The sequence below is a fragment of the Chironomus tepperi genome, unplaced genomic scaffold, assembly GCF_022539635.2.
Source record: "Chironomus tepperi strain 1889 unplaced genomic scaffold, CSIRO-AGI_Ctep_v1 contig_337, whole genome shotgun sequence".
In the NCBI taxonomy this organism is placed as follows: domain Eukaryota; kingdom Metazoa; phylum Arthropoda; class Insecta; order Diptera; family Chironomidae; genus Chironomus; species Chironomus tepperi.
The window spans coordinates 566,197-587,979 of record NW_027226459.1 but is presented as its reverse complement, the minus strand read 5'-3'; the positions used below and the strand labels follow the sequence as shown (position 1 = coordinate 587,979).

Sequence of the window (21,783 nt, the reverse complement as noted above, 5' to 3'; positions counted from 1 at the left end):
TTTTTGCTTGTGAATTCTGCTTCACTACCAAAAGTAGCCTTTAAAGCTCCAAAACGGATCCTTCCTCATTTGTGTCGCTCGGACGTATATTCGAATGCTTGAGAGCCTCCATATAATCAAATTTCAGCCACAACAAAAGTGATTGGATTAAAATAAAAGAGTTTCTAATTTGCTCGTCATTTCTGTAATTTTCGCTTTAACAGCACATTATGAGTGGCAATGGCAAAAAAAAAAAAATTGTATATTTTCACTTTTATATTTAAAAAAAAAAAAAATAAACATTAGCATTGCAGACCTTAAGGTCCATAGCTGCGCGTTTATATGCGTTTCATGGCTATTGGGAGTTTAACGAGGGAGGATTCGCCAGATCTCTCACTCAAACCTAGACCTACAGTTTATAGTGGAATCCGAACCACTTCTTTGATGACATTACTGCCTGTAGCCTTCAAAGGGAGGCTGTGAGCCGCGTTTCCACTACATATGATTCGAAAAAGGACATGTGAAAAAATTTCCCATGCCGAGTCTCGAACCCATGATCGCTAGATCGGTGTTGCAATAATTATGTACCGAAGTACTAAACCATTCCGCCACCGAGCCACTTCGACTCACTACTTTTATATTTAATTCCAATAATGATGAAATCGATTGAAATGAAATTTTTAAATAGATATCTCCTCATCAACATGTTTAAAGATGCGAAACAACTTTTAATTGAGATGCTTTGTATAAAGCTTTTTTTTGCTGTATGTTGAGCTAAAGAGGTGCAAATTAATTTTCTCAGATGGAATTTTTTCTCGCCAATTGTTAAGAACAATTAAAGTCTGTTTATATTTTTGTGTAGTAACACTGGATGAATGAATGAATGGAAAAAAAAGTTCACCAACATCCGATCTCCATTCACTTTTATTTCTTTCAAGTATATTCGTTGTGCATTTTATTGTAAATGGTAAATCCAGTTTTTGTTTTTCTTTTTTCATAATTTTTTTAGCGGATTTTGTGCTGCACAATTGATTTAGATTCACTTTGTATGACTAGATCAACTTTATTAATTATGCATGGTTTAATGAATGGTATTTAAATGTCCCAGACATCAATTTTAATGCTGTCTGATCTGCTTGATCTTGTAGACAAAAAGCGTTGTCTGAAGACCATGTTAGGATTAGAGCACGATGACTAGCATTCTCATCTGGTTCATTTAGATCAGTAGTGAGACACCTTATTGATAAGCCTTGACCACACACGACATACAGACTGGCGTCACACAAAAATACCATGACACACAGTTTGCCCAGCACTGTTTAAGATAGAGTAAGCTCTCGAGAGCATATTCTTTACCTGTTAGGATTGATACATAAAGTGTCAACTTTCCGATTTTTTTGTGTCTAATGACTTAAATTTTTGCAATCTTTTCGATTTGCAGACAAGACAATGGATTAATATGGATAATTTTCAGAATATGCGATTTCAACTATTTTACAGTTTAATAATGTCGTTGGCATTTGAATAAGAACAAAGTCCTAATTCGATGCTTAATGCCATTTGTGTTAAGCCAAGTCTCAAAAATGTTGCCGGATTTTAGACATGTGCATGACGAGAAACAAAATTGTTGTTCAGAAATGTCAGAGCCAAGTGCTCCGTATGGGATCCCCGTCAAGCGTAAACAGCATGCTTATTTAATGTCATGATTTGTTTAATTTGACATGTGTAATAAACATATTTCATGGATTTTTATTTTTATCGAAATTGTCACAATAGCTGATCAAAATAGAAAATTTAGCATATAAGTTTTGTGAAAAGACAGCAAATTGGTATTTACTCTAATGACTTGGATATTTAATTGAAGTTAAAAAGTTCAGGAGTCATTTGGGTGTTATGAAATGGATGATTAGAAATGGCAATTTAAGATCTGCAGCTGGATATTTAGGAGAAAATCGTGAATCGAATCCAGTATTGTTCAAACTGTGTGTCGCGGCAAGCCTTTTTGACTGTGATTTACACTCAAGATGTGCATAAAAGGTTAGACAGCACTGTTCTAACCTATTTTGTCACTACGGCGACAAGGCTACAGTTTATTTAGATCCAGATTCAGCTACTTGCCAAAAACAACCAAATCTGCCAATTTCTCCTCATTTCTTGTTCATGCTACTTAATATCCAACCGTCCCCAATTATTAAAAAATTAAAAGATCAATCAGCATACGCTATAAAATTTTAAAAGGTCGATATTTCATCTGAAATTCATCAATTACTCTTAAATATAGTGTCGGTTAATTACATGGAAGTCAGCAAGATTCCTTTACAGCTTCCTATGGCTATAACTTGTTTGGATATTAAAGTTATAAATATGAAATGAGATTCATAATTTTTGCTATTATTATCGATCTGGATACGTTCAAATGCTGACATCATTGCATTGAGACGGTAGTATACTTAGCAGCTAATTGATCAGAGCTAGAAGTCCAAGAGACCAGAGTTGGAAGTCGACTTGGATTTTGTATGGAAAAGTCGACTTGAATCTTCAAATATGTAGATTTGAGTCGAATTCTGACAAAATCCAACAAATTTGAAACTTTACTGTCACTTGAATCCAATTCCAAGCGACACAATGTGACGTCACAGTGGCGTCCGGGATATTTCGTGTCTTCTTCTTAATATCATCTCAATGTCACAGCAACATGATGACGACTAGAGTATTCAAAGATTGATTCAGTAAAAATAGTTTTAATTGCATCCAAGCTACCTAGCTCATAATAATGCGCTTCCAATCACCAACATCCAGCAACCATTTTCCCACATACATATTTTCTCAGTTTCATAAAAATGAATGTTTTAATACAAATTATTCAATGCATTAACAACAAGATTTTTCAGCCATATGAGAACTGCATTACTGCATGCATTTGATATCTCTGTATTTTTTCAAAAAATGTATGAAAAAGAGCTTTAATGAAATCAAAAGTTTCTTTTTTTTATTTCAACCGACGATAATTAAAGTAAGCGACGTGAATTTCATAGAAATCGAAATTTACAATTTAATTAAATTAATGAAAAAAACAAAAAAAGTGACACACCTTAATTATTTTTAATGAAATTATCGAAACCAATGATATTTCGCAATGATATCATTGACTTAATTTTACAGAAAATAGAAGAAAGATTTGAACGACAGAATAGGCAACAACGATCGACGGACGTGACATTATGGTTGGAAGCACACACAATTGCGACATTCTTAGTTTATATAGTACACAGGAAACAATCTAATATAATTGAAGAAAGTGACAGAAGATGATCTATAATGAAAATTAGTCATGTTGAGATGAATAGAATCTCCATCCATTGTTGTTGCTGACTTTCTTTATGGCTCATCTTCCAAATTCATCTTTCATCATCATTATTTTCTCTATTTTTATATTTAGTCATATCTAGTCTGTGACATCAATTTCATTTAATTTTGGTCTTTGGAAGCCACAGCTTCTTTGCTAGTTTGGGCAACATCGTTCTGTGACAGCTTAATATGCCAGACACGAAAAACACATTTGTGCCGTTACATTTTGATTCGCCTGACACAATTTTTTGAGGTTATATTATACTTTTATTGTATATTGTATGCGCCATCTCCTCCATCCGAGTACAATTCATTATAATTGAAGAAATATAGTCATTTGACAATTTACATTTCTTCATGCACCGCGGAAGGCAGCCCGATCAGCATAAATAATTTATGGCAGTCATATGACAGATACGCAACAGTTATGTGACAGCTGCTTAAGAAACACGTAAAATCCATATGACAACCTCGTAAATGTCATGTGACAGCTACGTAAAAATCATGTGACAGCCACATAAAAGCAATGTGACAAAAACGTAAAGGCCATGTGACAGTCACGTAGCTGTCATGCGGCAGCCATTTAGCATGATGTAAGAGCCATGGAGCTGTGATGTGGTAAGCCATGTAGCTGGATGTGGCAGCAATGTGACTGTCTTGTGACAGCCACGTAGCTGTTATGTGGAAGTTATGTAGCTGACATGTGACAGCCATGTAGTTGTCATGTGACAGGTAAGTGGCAGCCATGTATTTGTCAAGTGGTAGCCATGTAGTTGTCATGTCGTTACCATGTAGCTAACATGTGGCAGTCATGTAACAGTCATGTAACAGTCATGTGACTGTCATCTAGCTACCATGGAAATCATATGCCGATCGGCCAGCATTTATACTATTCTGTATATTGTATAAGCACATGTATCGATTCTGTTCAAAGAGAATGTACAGACAGAGAAGGAAATACTGATTGAATACAAAAATGGGAATTTCAATACCTTAACGACCCAAATACGCGGAAGAAATTTATAAGTAAACAACGAATGTTTGATAAAAAAAAAGACTATAGAAAATAAAAGAGGTTATAAAAGAAAAGTGGTAGAACAACAATTTAACGACTTTTTTTCTCATTTCACTGACCACATGCATGTAAATGTGCTGCTTATGAGAATATACCAAAGCAATATATCTTAAGACTTAAAATTTAGCATGTGTATAAGCAAATAATAAGAAGTGAGATTGTTGTCTTTTTTTCATACATGGACAACTGTTGTCAGTTGAATAAACACAACAAAGATGTTGACGATGACTCAACGAGGTTTCGACGTCAATGAGAAATCATCATTTGAACTTTACCGAGTGAATGGAATCGAATCAAGACAGGAAGAGCAGCAACAACAAAAAAAGAGACCAAATCAATTAATCAAAGTAATTTTTTATTTGTGGCTTTCAAAACTTTAATAATTTGTCAGATTCTTGCTTCCAATCACCGCATCTGCCTTTTATTATGAAATACCTTCAAAGTAACTGTAAATTGTAAACTCATCATTATAAACCTTTCAGATTAAGTTCTTTGTTGATGATGAATTGACATAGAGTAGCTTTAAAGTGGCTTTTGAGTTTTTAAAGGCTGAAGAGTTTGGGTTTGTGGATTCAATATTGATATTGAGTTGATCATCAAATTGTTGAATTTGAGATTCATCAGCTGAATATTCAGAGCATGTCTATTGATTGGTCACCAAGTTGCAGCTATAAAGATGTCATATGGAGGCGACTTCCATTTAGCGAAGCCTTAAAAACTCCGTGTTTTCTTCATTTATGTCGCTCGTGTATACCCGATCGGAGCTCAGTGTATGCCCAATCAGAGCTCGGTGTTTACCCGATCGGAGCTCGGTGTATACCTGATTGAACCTCGGTGTATACCCTATTGGACCTCGGAGTATTCCCGCTCGGAGCTCGAAGGGTAACCGTTCAGAGTATGGACGAGCGGGCCCATGAAGCTGCCAATAATCGAAAATGCAACCAATAATGCAACGAGCCTTTGAGTTCCGTTGCAAAGTCTTCTTCATCCATGTCTCTCGGGGTACAGCATCAATTGAAATGATGATCATCATCAACAAACAAACAAAACAAAAAGAATCGAATCGATACACGCTCAATTCACGATTCCTGTTGTGCTTCAATTCTCATGTTGCATGTCGGAAATATAAATAATAACAATAGACATAATCATCATGAATTTATATTATCTCGCTCCAACACCTTAAGCAATTAATTTGTACAACGCTGCAAGCATCTCACGAATCAATGCGAAAAATTTATGCATGACATTGGCATTCGTAATCAGGCTTTATATTTTAGAGAATTTCAATTGTTTCAAGAGACGAGTGTCTTAATTATGGATGGAATATATGATCTAAGTGGAATTTAAGTGATGAACATGATGGATATAATTACTTCCAATTGATTACATAATTAATGCTGACACATTAAGATCAATGTCAAATTTGTTAGTTATTTACAACGGATAAGACTAATTTTCAGTGCATTAACTTTAACATCGTACTTAAAGGTTGTTTATGGCTCTTTATGGATGCTAACTACTTTCTACGTACCAAACAGCAATTATATTTCCGAACTTGGACTTTTCTTTCTCTTCATTCATATAATTCAATGTCTCTTATTACATGTACATGATCCGAATTTGATTGAATATATCCAATAACATCCACAACATAGTATTTATTCAGGTATATAGCTATGAAATTCATTTAATTGCATATACAACAATCCCACATTTCTGATTGCAATTATAAGTAATTACATTTCATCAGACAGCATTGCTGCATATAGCATAAATAATTGTCCATTAATACATGCATAAATGATTCCTATAGGCAGGTGACTGACTATGGCACATTAACCTTTCATATTTATAGTCAAAAACTTTGAACTAATCGTAAAACTTGCTTCATATTTCTTTAGAGTGTGCAGCCACTCCTTTTGTGAAAATGGCTGCATTTTTAGAATTTCTGACTGTTTTAAGATCTATGTGGATGTAGGCATGAATGTATTTTGTTTTTATAGATCAGTTATGGGCAACCTGTGTGTTGCGGTATACTAGTATGCCGTTAAAAATGCTTGAAATTACTATGAACTGTATGACGTCGGTCAAGGCTTCAAGAAAGACGCCAACAAGGTGTCCCGCGAAGACTAACAGGTTGTCCACCACTGACATAGTCTATAATTGTTATTAATTAGAATTTTTAATTGTGGTATTTAGTGAATAAACAGTGTTGAAAAGGATTGGCAAATAATCAGGAATCTTTGACTTGAACCGGAATTGAATTCTTTTAATCCAACAACAGGTGTATCAATCATGTTGAAACTGACAGTTTATCGTTCAGTACAAAATCAGTCATATGTACTAAAGATTCATATGCTAATAATGGATGGAAAATCTTGATATGATTGTTAAAACTAACATTTCATTAGAATTTGAATGTGCTTTACATAAACACAATGAGAATTCTATAGAGATATTCTATAGAGAATGGATGTTTGCAAATGTTGTAGTTCCTCATCCATAAAAGAGTTATTTATGAAGTGTCAAATAGTTCGGTTGAATGTTAAACAAACTTAAATTTCCTGAAATCAGTAACCCGGAAGGCAGATGATGTATAAAAGGATTTGATGATATTCGGCAGCAGGCCAAACTCACGACGACCTGGAGCTGAATTATTCGCCAATTTTACGTCGTGTGCATTACAGGCAATGTTCAAAAATTACATAACGCTTAAGTTAAGAGGAAGGGGCGAGATGAACAAGTTTGTGACAAGATTTCATATGCCGTGTGCGGTTTCGGTCAAGGCTTACCACCAAGATGTGCGGCAAAATATAAAAGGTTGCCCACTCTTGGGTTACGGTTGAGGTTAGGGAGGTGCCTATTTTTCGCGTTCTGTAATTTCCGAACATTCCCTTCCGGGTTATTTATCAGCACTTCTGTCCATAAATATCGATGACAGAATACACTTACTTCTGAGATCATCTATAATCCATGGCCTTTCTCAGTACCAAATGACAAAATTAGCAAGTCTAAAAATGACATCATTCCCTAGCTAAGGACATACTTGCATACTTCTTAACAATTAAGTCAGTAATTCATGCTTTGACTTCAACAATAGTCTTGTGCAACAATGAATAATAAAATATTTATGTGATGAATAAAGTTATGACTATTCTATTTAGAATTATATCCTAAGTTATAGCACATTTAAGTCACAAATCGATGACTATTCCCTTCCATGAATCATTAACTTCCTCTAGCAAATTTTCAACATATTTTGACATCTTACTAGATTTCTAACATTTTAATATGCCCAATTATTTAATCATTTTATAGCTAGATGCACCTTAAAGGCATTCATAAGCTTAAATGAAGGATGACCGGAGACATAATAAAGCGACAGGAAAATTAATGTAGCTATAACAGATGTATGCATATAAATTTCATAACTCATCATTCATCTTTCTCTTCTTATTTAATTCATCTATTGTTTCATTTAGTAGCATACATAAATACATGTATTGTCATTCACAGTGAAATATAATTTGCGTGATAATCTAACTTGTAATTTTCTTCCTGATGAAAACCTGTCAGCATTAAACCTTGTGTATGAAGAAATTTATCAAAAAAAAAAAAAAAAAATAATATTAAATTATATGCAATTTCCAATAGATCCAGAGGTGCACAAGCTTTTATTTTTGAGGCACACCTTGATGACAAGACAGGATCGAAGCTGCATATGACCTCCGGATCATGGCATTTCTAAAAATCTAGTGTACCACGACACACAGGTTGAATACAAATGCAACATAGCAATGATTGACAACATGTGTGTCGCATCACATTAGTGTATGTCATGTGTGGTTCTTGTCGAGACTTACAACCAATGTGTACCGTGTCACACAAATTATATACCAAGTAGTGATGAGCAAGATGTGTGTCACAGCACATTAGTGTGTCCCAAAAATGTTGAAAATGCCATGATTCGTATTTCGTGTGCAGTTTCGACAGAGTCTTACGACCAAGGTGTGTCGCGTCACACATGTTGTCTACAACTGCTGTACAGAGTGAGAGAAAGCCATGAATGAAATTTCACAAAAAAAAACTGTCCAATTAGCCAAAAACTCTCACTTCCCAACTAACTTCATGCATAGTCATTTGTGATTTACAAAATAGCATTATTCCTACATGCTCACGACTCTATTTTTGTATTTTGGCTTCATTCGATGCCTATGGATATTAACATAGATCTATGTAATTTACCATTTAGTTACTAATTATATGTCATTTCTTTTGATGTATGTGAAATGACTTAAGTCTGTTGTGTAGGCATCTCTTATAGTTGACAATATTACCTCATCGACATTAAAGAGTCATTGAATCTCTTATTATAAATGGATATTGAGCAAAAAAAAATGTAAAAAGCCACCTAATTTTTAGTGCGAAATCGTAGGCGATTCAGAGTGGTCAGGTACATACAACAACTTCCCATAACCGGTTTGCGGTCTGACTTAAAATAAAAAATCAATTGTTCTACATCTTTTGATGACTTTGAGATTATTCAATATTCAGTGTGACTTGAGAGATCTTATGGTAGTCAAATTACACCTCTTTAATCAATTTATGATGCTTTGGTATGTTGTTGCGTGGTAGGAAATGCATGTATATATAAGTTGGGTAAGGCGAGTCAATCAAAATAATAAATTCAATAGCTTCGCAATTATTGAAGAGGAATTTATTGCTGTCTTGTATTGGAAATGATATTTATTTTATGCTCTATATGCTGAATTACTGCACGATTCATACATTAAGGTAAGAAATTAACAATATTGTAATTAATTGCCTTTTTAATTTCCTGAATCAATTAATTATAAAGGAATTAAATCATATGGAAAGGTTGATAATGCATAAACTTGTTTTATAACAATTTAAATATTGTTTTTTTACAACATGACTGAAATAAGTAACAGATTTAATCATATGTGAATGAAACCAGGAATTCGCATGCACTTGGATTACGTTTATGCACTTATAATGGCACAAGAAGTATGTAGGTATCTACACAGGTGTTCCGAGCAGCATAATGTGTTTGTAAGGGCACTGCATCAACAGCAAGACATGCAGTTGCCCTGACGGCTAGTCGCCACATTGTTCCTAATAAGCAAATGAGCATGATCACTTAAATGATGGTGCTAAATGTTAAATAAGCCTTCCGAATTGACAATAAAGCGTTATAACCAGATGATGGCAAGTCAATGTCCTGTTGATGACTAGTCCTAATGTATTTTTGTTCACTTGACGCCGGCGCATCCATAGTAAGACGCAAAGTTGCCTGGAAGGCTGAAGGACTCAGTCTAATGAGCTCTAATGTACAGCTCGGGTATGCCTTTACTGCCACATTTATATTAATTATACTTCTTTAAAAATTCACAAAAAATTATTATTTTATGTGCCAATTAAGTTTCACGTAAAAATATAAGGAAAAAAGTCATTTTTTTCTGTATGGGTGAAATATAAACTAATTCAGTTACCCAAGGTTTTTTAGTGGAATTAATTTATGTGCTTTAATCCCATTAGATTTAGCTTTTTAAAATGTCTCTCGATAGATTATAGTCTCATTATGAGATAGGTAGGTATAAAAATATTTTAATAAGCCTTGCCAGTCCAATAAAAAGCAATAAAACTTGTCGTGAGGTCTCATTCCTTATTTTCAAGAAGAACAGAGGGTATTGGAAGGTTTTATGTCAAAGATTTCAAAAGATTGATTATGCTTTGAACTTTATCGAAAATCCCACAGCTATAAAAGATTGTTCGACTTCATTAATTGCGCATCTTGAGCGGGTTTCCCACATGCTGATAAGTCTGGTTTAGTTTTTTTATTTAGTAAATAGAAAAATTCTGTCTTTTGAAAAATATCCATCGGATGAATCATGCAACGGTTTTGAATTTCATGGTAATCTGTGGATTTTTTTGCTTTCTAAACTGCCAAAAGTTATATAAGATAAAAACTTGCTGTATGGCGTCATATGTATTGAGTATTACGTTCTTGATCGTGTTATAACTTGATATATAGATGACTAATCACGATAAATGCTCTTGGCTTTGAGTTCTAATACTTAGTTCAATTATTTTAATGCTTTGCCTGATTCAGAAGTGTAGTTGTGATTTTGTTAACTGTTGTTTAATATTTAAATTATATTTGCAGGTAAAATTAGTTGATTTTCCCCTTTCATAGTTGTTGGCCCCTTGTTATGATTATTTTAGTCTGTTTTCTAACTTCAAACAATAAACATCATTATTAATTTAAAATTATGGAAGCTCCCTAATTAAACAATTGCTTATCAGTTGACAGTACTTCATTGTAAAGGTGCCGGACATTATAAGTTCGCTCAATTCTAGATTGATGTAGAATTTATTTTAAGCTAAGGAAACTAGCTCTGAATAAGTATCCAGGCTTACCTCGAAAATGAAAACAACTCCATTAGTTCAGTAACGGATCAGTCAACAAATGGTCAACAAACATTACCTATATTCTTATTCTATTTACAACTAATGTTTACATAAAATAAGCAATCAAAGAAGTTATTACTCAAAAACATTGTAACAAATGCTATTCCATTAAACTATCAAGTCGTAACTCAGATGATAAACCACATAATATGAAGAGTCTAAACACTTGAAAATTATACGTAATTAAAGTGCGCATATGCTATGCTATTATCCATTTCATTACAATGGACGGTTTATGAACAATATCAGCTATTACAGATGATTAACAACAGAAAGCTTTTATTTAACTCCAAATAGTCAATTGACTCTCATAAAGCGATACCAATTTACAACATAAAATGAGCTGGATATAGAGGCATAGCCGATTTCGTGCAATCAATTTGATTGACAATTAAAAATTTATATTATTATTATGAAAAATGTTAAAGATCAAAATTAAGTTTAATGATGTCGAGTGGATGATAAAAAGCTCTTTTTTGGTTCCATTCCCGAACAGCACAACATGCTTGCTATGTCGCTGTATCAACGGCAAGACGTGAAGTTGCTCTGTCAACATCCAAAAAGCTGATTTCGGTCCATTTTTAAGGTGAAAAGTGAAAACTCCCCACATTGTGCTGTTCGGCATTTTTTAATGATCATTAAAGAAATTTTGTTGTCATGGACAATCTTAAGTAGACAGGAACGGACATCATTTTAATAATTACTCAATCGTAGAGCATTAAATACAATACACGCACATGCTATAATCAAGGCTTATATAAGTTTCATGCTAGAACTGCATGTCCATGACTATAATAAATGCATTAAATTACTTCACTATCCACTTCTAATTTAATGAGGTTTTTTATATCAAGAAATATACATTTTTATTATTGTGCCTTAAAACTTTTTTATATAATATTCAGTCCAGCATTAATTGTCATTTTATCGGCAAACAGATAAAAGAAACAAAAAATGAACAAATGGAACTTCCAATTTTTATTTAAAATGTATTCGCAATCGTGATCCAATTATGAAATCAGCCATTCTTGTCGATCGACTGACTGTATGAGAAATAAATGAAAACTTTCATGGCTTACTTACGTATTTCGCCAATAGAACACTATAATCAAGAGTAATAAATACTACAAAATATTTTGCATAACCTCTTCCGGTCCCCAAAATGTATATGTGTATCTTGTTGTCGAGATGTTGATCACCAAATATAGAAAATTATGGTAATAAGTAGAAAAATATTGTAACGAAATGACCTTTCAAAAGACAGGTTTTGGTTCGGTTTTTTTGCTCTTTCGCAGAAGTTGAAAATAAAAATAGAAACAGCGACAGCAGCAAAAAAAGCTAGTAGAACGGACAGAGTAAAGTGACTAAGAGCAGAGCGAATTTTTATTGGAACTAATAAAAGAGTTGGAGATTATAATCTTGGGTTGAATTTTAACGTATTCTAGCTTGATTCTAGTTCAGTGGTGAGCAACATGTGTAACACGGCACAACCAAAGTGTCGAGCCACACTGGAATTTTTGAAAATGGTATTAACCGTATGTCTCGTCCAGTTTCAGTCGAGATTGACCACCAAAGTGTGCCGTGAAATTAAAGGTTGGCCACAACTGTTCTAGCTTACTATCTCTATAGCATGATCTACAAATGGATTCTGAACAGCACAACGTGTTTGCTAAGGCATCATATCATCAGCATGTCAACAGGACTGCTAATTTCGACCCTTTTTGCTGCGAAAAATGCAATTCGCTCCAATTTGCCCCTCATGAATCACATTGAACATCACTTGGATACAATCCCTAAAGATAGTCATTTATTAACCACAACCATCAACCACTGATAACCTCATAAGCCATCCAAAACAAAGTGCCTATACACCATCACATTCAATCTCCGAAAAGCAACAACCACAAAAGACCTGAATTTGCAGACTTTGCCATTAACTCTTCGATGTGGTCAAACGAAACACTCGCAAATTAGCCAGTGTTCTTGTAATAATAAATAAAAATGCGGCTGCATTGAATCAGTATTATGCCGACGATTGTGTGGAAATAAAATAAATTGCATAAGTACATTATTCGTCTATTCAAGTCATTGGCAATCAAAGTTGTTGCTTTACTTTTGCTTAATTCAATTTCTTTTATGATTCAAGACGATTACCTAGGAAAGAGTTAAGCCAATAACCATATTGTCGTGGACGTTTAATTACGATTATTTATTAGATCATCGTCGATTATAAATTAGGAAGTTTGGACTAATTGACAACGTAGCTTGAAACATATTATTATGAATTAATAATTCAATTCAAGTACTTAAAAAGCTAAAGCTTAACTTCTTTTTTGCACGGAAAATCAATAAACGTAATGTGCACCCATAAAGTATATATCATGTGCTGTTTTTTTTTGCGCTTATGTATAAAGCTTGCTTGCAATTCAACTTTAGCATCGAACAACAATATTCACTTTCATTTCGCAAAAGAAAATGTTGCAAATCAAGTTTTCGGTCGATTGAATGTATTGGTATTTCCAGCAACAAAAACCTGGCAACTCAGCATTTTGCTGTTTTGCTCTCACTCTATGAATATTTATATGATACAAAGTTGTGTATATCTGTTCGATGAACCGATGAATTCCATCTTCTATTCACAATTTTCATAGAAAGCAATAGTCTAACAAAAATAAGAGACGGCGAAAAAGTTGTGAACTCGTGATTGTAGTCAATATCACTAATAATACCGTTTTGTTCATTTTTTTTTACCTCACTGACATATATTTTTTTTACATCATGTCCATCGTCTTATGTTCTTTTTACCTCAGCATGCTATATTGCTTATTCTTTCTCTCTTCTTTCTCCTCTTTATTTACGTAATTCTTTATGATTAATTCTTTCTTTCTTTCTTCGTTAATCTCTCATTCCATTCACAAAAGTTTTATTCCCATTTAATTCTTTTGTTTCGTGATGAAAATTGACAAATTCTTCTTGTTCTGGATCTTTAACTTTATTTTGATGTCAAAATTTAAAATTCAATTTATTTTTATGTTTTTGTCTTTGTTGTTGTTGTTGTGAACAAAGTAGTCAATGGATGTTAGTCAACCAAAAAAAGTAAGCTTTTATTTAAATATTTTCTCTCTTTTATATTAAATCGGTCCACTTTCTTTAATTTAAATTACATTGTTAATCATTTTATGATAATTAAATTGGAGCTGAAAGAAATCTACTGGTTTGTTGCCTTAATGGATATTTTCTACTAGACATTACAAGAATGTTATTGCCCATTTAGGTGATTTAAGTGTTTGTTAGCAATCATTTACTTGTATCCATAAATGTCCATAAGACCTATAAAGTTCTCTTATTTTGGATTTGTAAAGGACGCATGTTATTCTTTTAAGAAATTAAGATTTATGACAGAACCACAAGTTGATTTAAGTGTTTCAGTGGTTTAAGCCTTAAAGTTTGCATTTTCTACTCCAAATACAGCGACTGAAGTTCCTTAGATTTGTCATTTCAGACAACATGAAAGAGAAAACTGAACTTACAGCCCTTTATTGAAACTTTATTATTGATCAAGCATGTGTCATTTATTAAACCGTAGGCTGCATACAAATTACCTTTCCAACTTAACACACATTGACATCAGTCAAGTAAACTAATGAAAATGTATCATATAGACAATATTTTTTCTAGAATTTGTATCGATAAAATAACAAATTGACCTGAACAACTGCAAAAAATTAATATATCGAGCATGTCTTGTGAATGTTAACGATTGACATTGGCAATTTCCTGGCAATTATAGCTGTCTGTTCGAAGAGATTGTGATCTGTTAAGTTTTTAGCAATTCTAAAGGGGTTAATATTATGTGATTTTGATAATATTGGGTTTGAGACTAGTTGGTGCAACTTTTTGAGGATGTAGATAAGGTTGTCGCTTCCTTTTGAAGCTAAAAGTAGGAATATCTATGAGTCTATGATTCTTTCAGACTGAAAATAGCTTTTCAACTATTTTAACGGTCAATTGAGATTTGAATAATATTTATTATACATAGTTGAAAACCCCTTTTCGTACTAAAGTTCAGTCTGGTTTTGAACTCCAAAGAATAAACACAAAGGAAATGAAATCTGTAAGATTTACATTATTCAAGCCATTCTTAGCATTAAAAGCAGCAAAAATCACTTAACTTCGCGACAAACTAGTAAAACATAATATCCATAAACAATAAAATACAGCTGTGAATTTATAAAGATAAAAATCAGAAAATTTCTCTTTTTGAGTGTAAACATTCATATTTCTCTGGAATCCATACACATGGCACTTGACATAACACGCATGATTCACACTTGAGATACTTTCCGAGGCCAAACCGGCGAAAAAAAGCCTTTTAACAAAAACCCATTAAAATTAATTTCATATTTTTCTTCATAATCTTATTAGTTGATAATTGAATATTTCCAGTTCTCACTTTACAGTCAGCAACATTGTATTTATGTGTACGAAATAATTATGAATTGCATACAAAAACAATGCTTATTGATAAACATAAGCTTTTCATAAAAGATAATTTCTCATTCTCTTTTTCCTAGGTATTTTATTTTTATATTTTTATTTCATATATTTTGAGAGTATTAATATTAAAAATGTACGCAAACAAAAGACCACAAAAGAAAGACATAAAAAACGCAAACAAATAATACGAAGAAATATTCAATAGAGTGAAAGTTAGAGGTAGAAAATGTTTTTTTGATAGAGCTTGATCAATTTTTTTGTTACATTCACATATAGGCAGTCGGTCGATTCGACTAAAATCTATGAAATTTGTGGTAAGAATATGACAATCAATCGATATACTCCATTTCGCTTGACTCTTTTTTTGATTGTTTCTCTATTTTTGGAATGACTTTTTAAGTGCAGTGTTGTTATCCAAGTTTGAGTTCACTTCCTTATACTCAATACAAACCGTGGGATGGATTTTAAAGTAAACTTATTATTATCACATGATTGTATGGACTTATAAGCTTGTATGCGCTTTGTTAAGTCGATTTAGTAGTTAGCAGTCATTAGTAAGGAATTGTTCAGATATGACGTTGAACATTTAGAAGTTTGAGAATGGTTTGGAGTTGTGTGACACTCGAAATAACTTGTTTTGAAAGTCAGACTAAGGTTTAATCTTAAATCACACTTTTGGATGATCAATGTCGCAAAATTTGCATTTTTAAATGTTTATCTCATCAGACAATTAGTTTATTTCCAAAATATTGCAAGATTAGTCATACTGATTGACTATACTCATGAACAAGCTCATTTAAGTGACAATACTCATTGTCTGTTAAGGCAAAATCACCTAATCTCTTCTTACCATCCATTTTAAATACCAAAACATCAAATTAAGAATCACGATTGGATATTTCAACTCAGATGTACATTAGTCAAGAATATTCAGGCATTGTTATTGTGGAATTCACTTATCCTCATGAGCTTTGACATTTTACTCTTAAACATCTTTTTCTTTTCTTCTTTTCAGCTTCCTCCATGTTTAATGAAAGGTTTCAACACAACAGCAAGATCATGTTGCCATAACAGACCAATATTGAGAAATTTTGTTGGTTCCAAAAACATAACTGAAGTCATTAAATACGGTAAATACTGAGAATTACTCAATATTGATGCTTTTTGTCGGAAGAGCCTGTAACTATATTCAATTCAAAACCTTCTTGTCGTCTTGTATCTGAATAAGCAGCCGCTCTTAGTCAAACAAAGTGCCGGAAACTCCCATTAATTTTCTTTACGGATACACGAAATCAATACTGTACATCCAATGTAACCAAGATTTATTGAAGATTGAACAATTTTCATGTGCCATTTATTGTAATCAAGCTTTTCTCGAGCACGGCTGAAGATGGGCAAAAAAAAACAAAACCATCACAAAATTGATTTATGTATCTATTTTTGGAGTAAGCAACACCTTTCCTTCATTTAGTTACGGTCCATATTTCTGTATAAAGCACAAAAAAAAAGATTAAAGAAGACAATATTTCTGTCTATGGATGAGTGAGCTCTCTCCGCTGCCGGGCCTGTTGGCGGTTCATTCTTCTTTTCGTTGTTATTTTCTCGTGTGATATTTCGTAAGAGAAGAGATTGATTATTGTGAATCTTGGCGAATAAAAATCTTCAAAAGCAATCAATCGAAAATTGAAAGAATAGTGCAAATTAAGATGATGAGCTTGTGGAAATAACTAGTTTTGAAATCTCATGCATTTTTGTATCACGCCAAAGATATTACAATAATGAAGAGATTTGCACAAAAGCAGACATTATTGATGTTCAAGTTTTCATGCCTTTATTATAAAAGCAACAAAACTAACAAAATATGAAAAAAGAGAGTCAAAAAAGGCCAAACTTTAGCATTAAGACATTATGCAACGATATTCACTTATGCATGCATGGAGCCATCACGCAATCGTTAGTGACACTTACTGATTTGTGTTTGATAATTGACTTTACTCAAAAAATTTTGTTTTTCTTTTTCCTCTGTGATGTTTACTGATGGGTGATTCAATGTTGACGTCTATATGGGATTATAACATTAGAAGCAGAGTTGGAAGCATAGATGCTGCTATTTGGGTTCAAATATTAGATTTTATTTGTTGGCAAAAGTGCACGAAGAAGGCTTAAGAATTCGTGGATGTGAAGCTGTCGATAGAGATAGCATTGCATTTGGTATCGATAATTGGAAGACGGAAACCAACTATAGATGTATCTCAAGGATTTGTCTAATTCGGGAGGTCATCTGCTCAGAAGACAACCAGCGAAATGAGTAAGTAAGTATTTGGATTTCTGTGGAAAATCTATTGCAGATGTTACCCAAAAAGCATATCATGTTCGCTAAGGTACTGTGTTGTTACCGTATTCAAAGACAAGACGCGGTTTGCTGCAACGTGCCACTCGAGTTGTCTGATAAGCGACTGAATAATAGACACAGACAACTCTTTTTGCTTGCGTCAAAAGCTCAGAATCTGTTGAAATCTCTTGAATAGTAATGATTCTGTCAATCTAAATCAAATTTTGTATGATTGCAGCCGGAGGGCAGATAAAGAGTCTAAAACAGTGTTGTTCAAACTGAAAATGCCATGAACCGTCTTTTGAGATAAACTAAGGTGTGCCGTCGTGCAAAAAGCTTGCAGAACACTGCACATGATAGACTTAGCATGAAAACAACATCAGAGATCACAGTCCATAAAGAGACATCAACGTCATTTCCAAACGACCACAAAAATCCAGCATTTTCATGGAAAAAACACAAATTTAATGTAAAAATCATGCAATTAAAGTGGCTGACTTTATGAATAATCAGCCACTAATTTTGTGTTATTCTTCTCTGATGCTTCCACATCCACATATATATGTGTTTGTTTAATGTTAAATAATTTTATTTTTATGATTTGCGCGCACGATGATTTTGAAAATGAAATTTTTTTCAATTGTCTGTCTGAGAATCTGAGAACTTTGTGTACGGTTCGATGATTTTAAACTTAAACACGCATTCAATTACTTTATATTATTGTTATGCACTTTTTATTTTTGTCATGACATCACACTGGGTTAATGACTTTTTGTTTTTCTAATTTAAATACCCTCGCACATCGAGCAGTCAATCATTTCGATTAGTTCACACCATGTCAGTAAGACAAATGGAAAAGAGATGATTATTCAACAATAAATGTGACTTCAAGTAAAGATCGTTGTAATGTGAAACTGCTCGTGATCAAAACGGATCGATTCGAGTGTAAAATTGCCTTTTCTGAATATCTTGAAATATGTAGCACCAGGGTCAATTGCAATCACGATTTATACTCGCTTCAGATTTTTTTTTTTTGCTATTATGAATTATTTTATTGTGTCCTGGAACAAATTTGTGTGCTCGCATATGGAATATTCTACAGGTGAGCTTGAAGTCAATACTAATTTGACTTTAGGCGGAACTCAGAGTACTTCGAGCACTTGCATTGAGTCGAATCGACCTGAACTTCTATTAGTCAGCGAGTATTTTGAGGGAATTGCAAAGGATTTGAGGTTATGGCGAAGAATATAGAATTTAGAATGGGATTTTATCGTGAAAACCAAGTAAACATGTTTTAATCAGGGATATAAACCAAACTAGGCTTCCTAACCCAAGCGACACACGAGTAGTTGATATGTGGCGTACAAGTGACTTCCAAGAGGCTGTCATGTGACGTTCATGTAGCTGTCATGTGACGTCCATGTAGCTGTCGTGTGACGTCCATGTAGCTATCATGAGACGTTCAAGTGACTGTCATGTGACGTTCAAGTAACTGAGATGTTACGTCCATGTAGCTGTCATGTGACGTTCAAGTGATTGCCATGCCGTTGCCAGTGGCTTCCATTTGGTGGTAATACATGCGGAGCCCTCTTCATTTGTGTCGCTTGGGCAAAACCTCTGCCAATGCCTTCGACTCAATGCATTTATGGAAAAAGTTACAGAAATTACCCAATTATTTAAAAAGCTCATAATTTATAGGAATTTCCATGAAATTCAATAATTGGTCAGTTGGCTAATTTTCTGTAAAAATTAAATTCGAGCAAGTAATAGCAAATATTAAGAAATGACTGCTGTATTAATTGACTAAGCTTTCAATTAAGTTCCATGAAATTATTTAAAGGTTAAATTTGAACAAAAAATTAAATGCAAAATAAGCATACTTGACAGGGGTTAAGTATCGGATCAAGAATGTTATGTTTGGCATTTAATCCTTTTATTAATACTCATTTGTCAAGTACGGATTGTGTCTTCTAAGATTTTTGTGAGCCGATTAAATTAATTCATACTTCATAATTTGGGTTTTGTGCAAGGGATGGACATTTAGCGTTGAAGTTGGACTTCATGTCACATGGTTGCACGACAATCACGTGGGTGCATGAAATTCACATGGTTCCATGGCAGTCATATTGATGCATGGCAGTCATATTGATGCACGGCAGTCATATAGTTGCATGACAGTCATATTGATGCACGGCAGTCATATAGTTGCATGACAGTCATATGGTTGCATGGCAGTCATATGGTTGCATGGCAGTCATATGGTTGTATGGCAGTCATATGGTTGCATGGCAGTCATATGGTTGCATGGCAGTCATATGATTGCATGGCAGTCATATGGTTGCATGGCAGTCATATGGTTGCATGGCAGTCATATGGTTGCATGGCAGTCATATGATTGCATGTAAGTCACATGGTTGCAATGAAGTCACATGGTTGCATGGAAGTCATATGGTTGCATGGCATGCAATCCTTTTGTTGCTCAGAGAACTGTGGAACAATCGTTAAGATGCACAAGAAGTGTCTAACTCATGAATACGGATGAATATAAGCAAAAAGCGCTCAACATTTCAACATCATAAGCTGTGATCTGCACCTTGACTCTTGCTCTGTTGAAGCGCTTGATTACTCACAATAAATATATTCACTTCATTAATATTCACGCAGCGCATTCTAACCCAAATCCTCATAAATTAAACCAGTTAAAGCACAAAAAATCTAATTCAAAGAATTTCCCATAACGCTTATTGACGTTTGTTCCGAATAGCTACTTTTAAAGACTTTCAAGAATATCTGCCTGCTTGTATTCAATAATATTTATGCTGAGTGTGAATAAGATCAGACAAAAGAGTAGAAGGAAAATGTTTTTTTATCCATTGTCTGCCGCATGAAAAATTCAGAATTTATGTTTTACTGACCGAGTCGAATTTGTTGCTGTTGAATTTCCATTAAACAATTTAAAGAGTGAAAAAAGTAATTTCTCAGCGGTAACTAAGTACTTCAGAGACATGTTTCTAAAAATAATTTTATTTTTAGCCACAACTGCATGCTTTACTGTTCAAGGTTGCGTATGCTGTTCATGTGTGTATGCGGTTTAATTAAATTGAAATAAAAATATTTTTAGTAGAATTTTTTTAAATTCTAGATTTTATTGAAGGTATGAAGCAGGGCTGGTAACTTAGGTTGGGATTAATGAATGTTGGGAGTTCTTGGCACCAGAGAATTAGCTAGGAATAAAAAGGGGTTTTAAAATTTTGAAAAAATCATGGGAAAAAATTAGAGGAATTTTGGAACTCTTTTAAAAAGGAGGAGGAGGTGTGACCCTGCCTCCTTAAAATGCCCCTAATAGCTTCCAGTTTGCGGCTCTACAGTTGCCTAGCGGGTTAGTCGATGGACAATTTGATTTTCAAAAAGAACTAAACCTATAAATCTAATAGTTCTAGGTCACTATACCCGACATTACACAAACAGCACAAACCTTCATTTAGGAGCCATTCGGAAGGAATCTCGAAATGATTTGTAGGTGGTAAAAAAACACAATGACGGCCAAAGAACTTTTGGAAAGAGGATGTTGATAGAGATAGTGTAGCATTTGGTATTGACAAAGGGTGACCAGTTTCAGACGCAATCTAAGAGAATCCATGGATCACAGTTAAAATGAATGTATGATAAGCAAAGTGAGGAGTAAGTAAGGAGTAAGGAGTACGGAAGTAGCAATCCGAATGAACACGATTGGGTTGTTAGTACGTTTATAGAAGAATGTTTGACCTGAAAAGTACATAAAATTTGAAGAACTCTCAGAATTTGGTTTTTTTTAATGTCCATTAAAAATTGGACCTTCCAACTTCCCGTCTTTTATTTTATCACAAGTAGGGTTTTTCAATCCCTGGATTCGAACCCTAACTACAAAATGTTAATACATTCCCAGAAACCCTCTTAACCTATCCCATAAAATCAATTGACTGACTGAGTTCCAACAAAAAGAAGTTAAACAGCACCTGAAAGACTCGTTACGCCGCTGGGTCCTTCATATAATCGTGTAATGAGAATTTTAATTAAA

At 33.7% G+C, this 21,783-nt stretch overlaps 1 protein-coding gene across 2 annotated transcripts in view; it reads right to left on the bottom strand.

Moving 5' to 3' along the window:
- LOC139093582 (P-selectin-like) overlaps positions 1–21,783 on the bottom strand; it is a 33,284-nt gene that overhangs the window by 10,844 nt on the left and 657 nt on the right. The gene's annotated exons all lie outside the window — the stretch shown is intronic.